A 10,669-nucleotide genomic window follows, 5' to 3' on the forward strand; every position below is an offset into this window, starting at 1 on the left:
CACATGCATATTATTCTACAGACCAATTCAATGTTAATTTAACTCTGAAAGCGTACATTTGTACACTCTCGCAGTTACAGACCAATAAGGGTCCATTTGGTTCCAAACTATAATTTAGCTGGGGACCCCGTGGAACTCCCTCAAGGACCCCTGGGGGTCCCCGGACCCCACTTTGGGAACCATTGGAATACACAGTTTACTCACATCTCCACACCAAACCACTGGAATACACAGTTTACTCACATCTCCACACCAAACCACTGGAATACACAGTTTACTCACATCTCCACACCAAACCACTGGAATACACAGTTTACTCACATCTCCACACCAAACCACTGGAATACACAGTTTACTCACATCTCCACACCAAACCACTGGAATACACAGTTTACACACATCTCCACACCAAACCACTGGAATACACAGTTTACTCACATCTCCACACCAAAACACTGGAATACACAGTTTACTCACATCTCCACACCAAACCACTGGAATACACAGTTTACTCACATCTCCACACCAAACCACTGGAAAACAGTTTACACACATCTCCACACCAAACCACTGGAAAACAGTTTACACACATCTCCACACCAAACCACTGGAATACACAGTTTACTCACATCTCCACACCAAACCACTGGAAAACAGTTTACACACATCTCCACACCAAACCACTGGAATACACAGTTTACTCACATCTCCACACCAAACCACTGGAATACACAGTTTACTCACATCTCCACACCAAACCACTGGAATACACAGTTTACACACATCTCCACACCAAACCACTGGAAAACAGTTTACACACATCTCCACACCAAACCACTGGAATACACAGTTTACTCACATCTCCACACCAAACCACTGGAATACACAGTTTACTCACATCTCCACACCAAACCACTGGAATACACAGTTTACTCACATCTCCACACCAAACCACTGGAATACACAGTTTACACACATCTCCACACCAAACCACTGGAATACACAGTTTACTCACATCTCCACACCAAACCACTGGAATACACAGTTTACTCACATCTCCACACCAAACCACTGGAATACACAGTTTACTCACATCTCCACACCAAACCACTGGAATACACAGTTTACTCACATCTCCACACCAAACCACTGGAATACACAGTTTACTCACATCTCCACACCAAACCACTGGAATACACAGTTTACTCACATCTCCACACCAAACCACTGGAATACACAGTTTACTCACATCTCCACACCAAACCACTGGAATACACAGTTTACTCACATCTCCACACCAAACCACTGGAATACACAGTTTACTCACATCTCCACACCAAACCACTGGAATACACAGTTTACTCACATCTCCACACCAAACCACTGGAATACACAGTTTACACACATCTCCACACCAAACCACTGGAATACACAGTTTACTCACATCTCCACACCAAACCACTGGAATACACAGTTTACACACATCTCCACACCAAACCACTGGAATACACAGTTTACTCACATCTCCACACCAAACCACTGGAATACAGTTTACACACATCTCCACACCAAACCACTGGAATACACAGTTTACACACATCTCCACACCAAACCACTGGAATACACAGTTTACTCACATCTCCACACCAAACCACTGGAATACACAGTTTACACACATCTCCACACCAAACCACTGGAATACACAGTTTACTCACATCTCCACACCAAACCACTGGAATACACAGTTTACTCACATCTCCACACCAAACCACTGGAATACACAGTTTACACACATCTCCACACCAAACCACTGGAATACACAGTTTACTCACATCTCCACACCAAACCACTGGAATACACAGTTTACTCACATCTCCACACCAAACCACTGGAATACACAGTTTACTCACATCTCCACACCAAACCACTGGAATACACAGTTTACTCACATCTCCACACCAAACCACTGGAATACACAGTTTACTCACATCTCCACACCAAACCACTGGAATACACAGTTTACTCACATCTCCACACCAAACCACTGGAATACACAGTTTACTCACATCTCCACACCAAACCACTGGAATACACAGTTTACACACATCTCCACACCAAACCACTGGAATACACAGTTTACTCACATCTCCACACCAAACCACTGGAATACACAGTTTACTCACATCTCCACACCAAACCACTGGAATACACAGTTTACTCACATCTCCACACCAAACCACTGGAATACACAGTTTACTCACATCTCCACACCAAACCACTGGAATACACAGTTTACTCACATCTCCACACCAAACCACTGGAATACACAGTTTACTCACATCTCCACACCAAACCACTGGAATACACAGTTTACACACATCTCCACACCAAACCACTGGAATACACAGTTTACTCACATCTCCACACCAAACCACTGGAATACACAGTTTACTCACATCTCCACACCAAACCACTGGAATACACAGTTTACACACATCTCCACACCAAACCACTGGAATACACAGTTTACTCACATCTCCACACCAAACCACTGGAATACACAGTTTACTCACATCTCCACACCAAACCACTGGAATACACAGTTTACTCACATCTCCACACCAAACCACTGGAATACACAGTTTACTCACATCTCCACACCAAACCACTGGAATACACAGTTTACTCACATCTCCACACCAAACCACTGGAATACACAGTTTACTCACATCTCCACACCAAACCACTGGAATACACAGTTTACACACATCTCCACACCAAACCACTGGAATACACAGTTTACTCACATCTCCACACCAAACCACTGGAATACACAGTTTACTCACATCTCCACACCAAACCACTGGAATACAGTTTACACACATCTCCACACCAAACCACTGGAATACACAGTTTACTCACATCTCCACACCAAACCACTGGAATACAGTTTACTCACATCTCCACACCAAACCACTGGAATACAGTTTACACACATCTCCACACCAAACCACTGGAATACACAGTTTACTCACATCTCCACACCAAACCACTGGAATACAGTTTACTCACATCTCCACACCAAACCACTGGAATACACAGTTTACTCACATCTCCACACCAAACCACTGGAATACACAGTTTACTCACATCTCCACACCAAACCACTGGAATACACAGTTTACTCACATCTCCACACCAAACCACTGGAATACACAGTTTACTCACATCTCCACACCAAACCACTGGAATACACAGTTTACTCACATCTCCACACCAAACCACTGGAATACACAGTTTACACACATCTCCACACCAAACCACTGGAATACACAGTTTACTCACATCTCCACACCAAACCACTGGAATACACAGTTTACTCACATCTCCACACCAAACCACTGGAATACAGTTTACACACATCTCCACACCAAACCACTGGAATACACAGTTTACTCACATCTCCACACCAAACCACTGGAATACACAGTTTACTCACATCTCCACACCAAACCACTGGAATACACAGTTTACTCACATCTCCACACCAAACCACTGGAATACACAGTTTACTCACATCTCCACACCAAACCACTGGAATACACAGTTTACTCACATCTCCACACCAAACCACTGGAATACACAGTTTACTCACATCTCCACACCAAACCACTGGAATACACAGTTTACTCACATCTCCACACCAAACCACTGGAATACAGTTTACTCACATCTCCACACCAAACCACTGGAATACACAGTTTACTCACATCTCCACACCAAACCACTGGAATACACAGTTTACACACATCTCCACACCAAACCACTGGAATACAGTTTACACACATCTCCACACCAAACCAGGCAGCTATTATTAACACAACATGTCAGTACTAAAAATAACTCAGCAAAACAGCAAAAAGCAGAAGTTAACAGTTTAGTGTTTTCTCTCCCCGTCACACTTTCACAACCCTGGGAGAATGTTCCCCCCGATGTTCCCAACTGTACACAGAACTAAAATGTTCAAACCAGCGGTTCTCAAAATAAAGTGTGACCCGGGGAGTCCCCAAGGGTCCTCAAGGTCCCAGGGGCAAGACATGACTTTATAAGCCAAATCTCCAAAACTGGTGGGTCAAACTGAACAACCAATATGTCAATTTGAAGCTATGATTCCCCGCTTTCATATGACATGAAAAAACTAAAATTCAAATTTAGTCACATTATAATAAAAACAGTTGAACATGGAGAACGTGTATACACATGTAAACACATTTTGTAAACGGAGCTATGTCACAATGCACGCTTTTTTGAAACAAGCAGCATTTTCTTCTTCAGTCAGCTACGTTTGTTATGATCATTATGCACTGTGATGCTAATGATAAGATCATTATCTGCAGCTGAGGAGGGGACTTGAATCACTTGAGCACTGTGACAGCACTGATGTATATGTATATAGATGTATATAGATCCACTGGTTGAAGCTCGATTGAGGTGATTTCCAGTTTCCATCAACGCATCAGGTCTATAAGGCTATTATTCTTACAATAAACATTAAAGATGGAGTGCCGTGGTTTTTTTCCACCCTAAAACATGATCATCAGGTCTTATTGTTATATAAGGAGGTATAATTTTTTCAAAAAAGTGTACAGTATTTGTTAAAATGTTGTTTTTATGTGGGCACACCCACCAGTTCATTAAGTATGCCTGGTTTGCCTGGTGGGTGGTGATGGGTGGTGATCCACCTGAACTAAAGCCGCATCCACAGCTATAGTTGTATGATAAGGGGGAGGGGTTAGGGGAGGGGCTGATAATGTGATGTCACTATATTACTGTTTATTTCATTGGCCCGTTTGACTGTCAAGGGTTCAGCCTCCAGGAAGAAACCCTAAATACAAAGTTAATACACCATTGCACATAAAAACGACTCCAGGGTGTCTAATGAAGTATACTGTCACCTCATAGACAAATGGAAAACTGGAAAAATACAGTACAAACATTGTGGCACTCCATCTTTAACTAAAGTCGGTTACATAAAACACCACGCTATATGTGTTAAACATAAAAATTAATGCTGTGATTTGTCGTTATCAGCGAGTGTGTCTCTGCAGCGCCGGAATTGAACAGAGCTGGATGGGAGGAACAACTTCCGCTTGGCGGTCGAGATCAAAGCGTGCCGCTACTCTCCTACTCTACACTCTTTGGTCACAGTTAAGAGTCATACTTCCTGCTTTGGGCTCCGTAAGGAACTATAAAAGCCTGGGCGTTGACATTTGATGACTAAGGTACTTGATAGGAGGGTCATCTCTTGTCATAGAATCTCTGGGAATTAAGGAACTATATAAAAGCCTTGGGTTTGACATTTGATGACGAAGGGACTTGATACTAGGAGGGTCATCTCTCGTTATAGAATCTCTTTGGTAAGGAACTACCTGTATAACAGCCCGTGGGTTGACATGTGATGGCGGCTAAACCCCAGCTAAACACAAAGCCACTTCCTCTTGGACATAATCCAACTACAACTACTCATCAAGTCATTATTAAATATTGCCAGGGCTGACGTTTATGATGAGTCACATCTTGGTGATTAATAAAAGTATCCTTATCCTGTCCATCCGCTGAGGAGAAATCACACAACGTGCTTTTGAATCAATGGTTCTCACTTACACATTTAATAATCTAAAATATATATATATATCTTTTTTAGAATCGGCCTCAGGTCTAAATAGTTTAAGCCATTCAGGACGGGAACCCCTTTAAAGCATTATGTTATACTTTAGCTATTGAAAAATAGCAGATCTACGACCTTGTAGATCTGCTATTTTTTTTAAATCGTGAAAATGTGTCGCAAATCTTTGAATATATTCTTTCAGAGCGAACATTTTTAAACTCAAATCTTTGCTTCCGAGGGGTTCCTGGAACTACATATTTTCAGATGGGGGTCGGTGGCCAAATACAGATTTTTTCCATTTTTGGGGACCTTGACATGAAATATTGAGCACCACTGATACAGAAACATAGGTATTTCAGAAAACTGTCTCATTCTGGCTTTACAACCGTGGCGGCTGTCCCCTATACTTGCGCGCTCTGCTTGCGCAAGTAATGACTGAACTAACAAGGAAACTTTTTGTAGTGTAGTAACATTTGAGTCAGGTGGAACTGGAAACTGTTGAAAATAGTGTGTGTGTGTGTGTGTGTGTGTGTGTGTGTGTGTGTGTGTGTGTGTGTGTGTGTGTGTGTGTGTGTGTGTGTGTGTGTGTGTGTGTGTGTGTGTGTGTGTGTGTGTGTGTGTGTGTGTGTGTGTGTGTGTGTGTGTGTGTGTGTGTGTGTGTGCGTGTGTGTGTGTGCGCGACATTGCCCTAGTGCACTGGAGACTATGAACGATGACTCTTTCTGACGAGTATGCAAAATATTTACGATCATGTCAGAGAGAGAGTTGCCTCCACTGGGACTAGGTTATGTAACTGTGGACAGGCCTACACTTGAACACATTCTATAACGACCAGACTGGAGCGAGGCATTCTCTCTCTCCGTCTGTCACTCATCCATCTGCTTGGAATGAGCTCCAGAAGTCCTTAAAAAGAAAACACTTCACTTCCGTCTGTGGGTCAGTTCAGGGCAATGGTTTGTTTCTTACACTTTTACAAAGTGTTACAAACTGGTTTGTTTGCAACACTTTTTATTCCAAGACTTGTATAGCTGCTTTATTTAAATGTTTCGGTGTATCTGTATTTAGATTTGAGTATTTTCTGACTTCCAGATCCATGATGCGTTTTAATTATTGATGTAATGTATAATTAAGTACTGTACCTGTTGTCGAGTATTGTGTTCTGTATGGTTACCTCGGCTACATTGAACATGAGGGCGAGAGAGAGAGAGAGAGAGAGAGAGAGAGGGTCAAGGGTCTCAGGAATTGAACCAGGGACTCGGGTTCGTCAGGCATCAGAGCCTTGTGTGGTACACTATGCAGTGCGCAACTTAACCGCTCATCCATCGGTGCCTGAATCTTTACCGTTTAACAACTTAAACCCTTTTGGGCGGGAACCCCTTTTGGTGTTAGCCAAAAAGAAGTGAATTCCCCGTTCAGTATCCTCATAGTTCCTCAAGTGTTTATTTAGGCCCGACGTTGAAATAAAAAAATATATATATATATTTTCGGAAAGATTTGAGGCACATTTTAACGATTAAAAAAAAATAGCAGACCTACAAGCTCTTAGCGCGCCACTCGGTGGCACGCTATGAGCTTGTAGATCTGCTATTTTTCAATAGCTAAATTATAACATGATGTATGTAGCCACCAAAAGGGGTTCCCGCTCAAAATGGGTTAAAGACCTTTACGCCGCGGACAAAGCCAACTCGAGTTGTGACACATCATGACAAATAAACACAATGTTTTTCGCTGATCAAATAATTTGTAAGACGAAAAACTAAAACAAAAAGTGTTCTAATATTCTGCCATGTTTTTCTTCTTACAAATGATTTGATCGGCGGCCCCAAAACATTGTGTTTACTGTCCAGGTGTGTCTCTTTGTCCGCGGCGTAAACGTCTTTATATAAATACTTTTTGAAAAGTCTATGAGGAAAAATTCACTTCTGGTCCTCGGGAGGGGGCGGGACTGCGAAGCTTTATACTCCTCTCTCTAGTACTTATCTCCATCCCCCCCCCCCCCCCCCCCCCCCCGCCCCACCCCACTCGCACCACCCCAGCCCTACCTCTGCAGAACAGCAGTTAGAACTATAGCAGTTTGATCTAAAAAGCTCACAGCATGTGCCATTGCGGTGTGCAGCGAGCTTGTAGATCTGATATTAATGTTTGCCCTCGGAATAGGGACACTTAGTAGTGTAGGGTTCAACAATTTACAATCTAGGCATTTAGCAGACGCTCCAGAGCGACTTACAGTAAGCGTAATACTACAGTCAAATACATACAAATATAGTCATCAAATCAATAATCATGCATAGTGTAATTATTCCGGGTAACTTAAAACAACAAATCAGTGTTGTTAGAGAGAGACCAGCTGGGTTCAAATAGTTAAAGACAGTCAGATACAGAACAAGCCATGACAGGCAGGAGGCCACGCCCCCACCTGGCAGTAACAGAGCCATGTCATTATAGGTGAAAACTTTCAAAAAATGTAATTTTTTCTAATACAGACTTACAGAGCCAGCATGGTCAAACGACAGAGAGCACATTACAGCTTCTTGTAACGGGCCTGGTCTATTACACCAGTGGTTCCAAAAGTGTGGTCCGGGGACCCACCAGGGGTCCTTGAGGGAGTTCCAGGGGGTCAGCTAAATGATAAGTTTGGAACCAAATGGACCCTTACAAGTTACAGGTCTGTAAGGGCCGATTCATACTCCTATTTTACCGCTGTTTCGGCGCTGTAGTGCCGAAATGATTCTGGCTCCTCAGACATTTTCAGAATCACTGTTTGAGCCGTAAAACATCTCCTCTTATGAGGGGGGTCCCTGGCATAAGTATCTCTTCAAATGAGGGTCCGCAGGGCTAATTTAGTGTCAATTTGGGGGTACTTGACCTCGACATGAAAATGTTTGGAGTACCCATGACATGCACCCGTCTAACTACTTCACAGACGTCCACAATCAGAACACAAGAGGGAGCACCTCCACAAGACACGTTCAACCCAAATTTGGGGTTTTTGAGTGGCGCCTATAGCCACTCCAATACGCAGCTATGTGTGTCCCCGTTCCCACCTAGATATGTATGTATGTATGGCTTTTCTGCATGGTTTCTTTCACTCACACACACACACACACACACACACACACACACACACACACACACACCTAGGGATGCTCCGATGTGACACTTCTTGCCACTACTGATAACCGATGTTCAACATTGCCGTTACGGCCGATAACCATAGACATTTACCTGACAACAATATCTGTATTGAAAACTACTTTCAAATGTTTCCCTTTCTGAAAAAGACATTATAAACACGTGATTTATTTGAAAGAGCAATGACTTTTTGTTCCAAAAGTAGTGGATGCACTGTTATTGAAATGTTGGCCCAACAACATCAACAGCTTGAATGTGGCGTTTTCATTTAAAAATGTTCCAACTTGTTGACCCCTTTTTGAAAGCTTCCCCAGAAAACACTGAACAGAGAATATGCAGACTTCATCCTCGCAAAAGGCTTTTTCAGCTTCACATTAATTGTAAACATATTTACCGTATATTATAAAATAAAATATTGGATAAAAACCTGATATATTATTTTTATATCAACTTGATACCAATATTGCATTTTAAAAGGTCAACATCGGCCAGATACCGTTATGATGAGTGACTGATTGTCCATCCCTAATTAATTAATCACCCACTGCTTCACAGTCACACCTGCAAGACAGCGATGAGACTATGAAAGGGACATTATACAACAGGTCGTTTCGAGGAAGCAATCTGATTGGTTGAAACAGCCTTCTAGCCGTGGTTCAAACGAGCACCACCACTCCACACCTAATCAAAACAAATAATTCAGCTGCTCTGTTCTCCCAGAGCGCAGCAAACTCGGTGGCTAGGCTAGCTAGTTTCTTGGGACATTTGTGGACTACATCTGTGGTTTAACGTTGCTTTCGGAACTCGCCCCGAGGGCTTGTACCTGCAGCATCGCAGGTGTGCATTAATGACGTTAAACCACCCCCTCTCGTGTAATATTGCTTAAGTCACACCTGCAAGACAGCGATGAGACAAATGAAAGGAACAGCGAGTCCTGGGTTTGATTCCTGCAGCACGGAGGACATCTTTTGGACCCTTATGAGTCTGTAACTCTGAGTGTGTACAAATGGAACCAAATGGATGTACACTCTCTCAGGAGTTAAATTAAATGGGGGTCCGTAGCCTAATGCATGTCAAACTGGGGGTCCTTGAAATTAAACGGGTTGAGAAACTCTGCTAGGGCCGTAAAAATCTTCTCTTATGGGGGTCCCTGGCATATCTTTTCAAATGGGGGTCGGCGGTCTACTTAGTGTCAGTTAGGGGGGTCCTTGACATGAAAAGGTTTGGGAAACACATTGGACACTAGCCAGCACCAACTCGGGACGTCCTGGGTTCGCTGCCCTCCTCAAGGCTCATTCATAGTCTGGATTTTCGGTGGTGAGGTGACCACCGCTCCAGTGGTGAGGTGACCACCGGAGCTGAAATAACGTGGATTATGTCTATACCTGCTGTCCTAACCCATTTTAGGTGTTTTAAGCATTATGTTACACTTTAGCTATTGAAAAATAGTCTTTGGTGTTGACATTCCTTTTGATTTTAAAACCATGTATCTTGCAGATCTGGGAAGACTTCACTTCGCAAAGCAGGATCAATATCTAATGAGAGTATTGCTGGTGGCATCCAAAAAAGCATTAACAAAAAAGTGGCTTACAAATGTTATACCAACTATAAATGAATGGATTGATTTAATCTATGGTATATTTATTATGGAAAGAATTACTTTCAGCTTTAGAGGCCAGGTTGAAGTCTTCACAGATAACTGGTTTAGATGGATTGCTCATATCTCGACAATGAGACCTGATTTTGTTTAAACTCATCTGTTTAACCTGTAGAAACAGATACACCTGCTTGAGGTACTAGTAATTTAGATCATCAATAGAGAAGAGAAGCAGTTTTTCCCCCTTGTGTGTATTGTATGTATATTGTCTT

General features: G+C 42.6%; 2 protein-coding genes across 2 annotated transcripts in view; one reads left to right on the forward strand and one right to left on the reverse strand.

Moving 5' to 3' along the window:
• LOC310857050 (protein phosphatase 1 regulatory subunit 12A) overlaps positions 1–10,669 on the forward strand; it is a 336,915-nt gene that overhangs the window by 95,508 nt on the left and 230,738 nt on the right. The window lies entirely within an intron of this gene.
• LOC310857053 (tyrosine-protein kinase CSK-like) overlaps positions 1–10,669 on the reverse strand; it is a 38,775-nt gene that overhangs the window by 25,483 nt on the left and 2,623 nt on the right. The gene's annotated exons all lie outside the window — the stretch shown is intronic.

This window comes from Protomyctophum parallelum (genome assembly GCF_964188405.1).
Source record: "Protomyctophum parallelum genome assembly, chromosome: 4".
NCBI classification, from domain to species: Eukaryota; Metazoa; Chordata; class Actinopteri; order Myctophiformes; family Myctophidae; genus Protomyctophum; species Protomyctophum parallelum.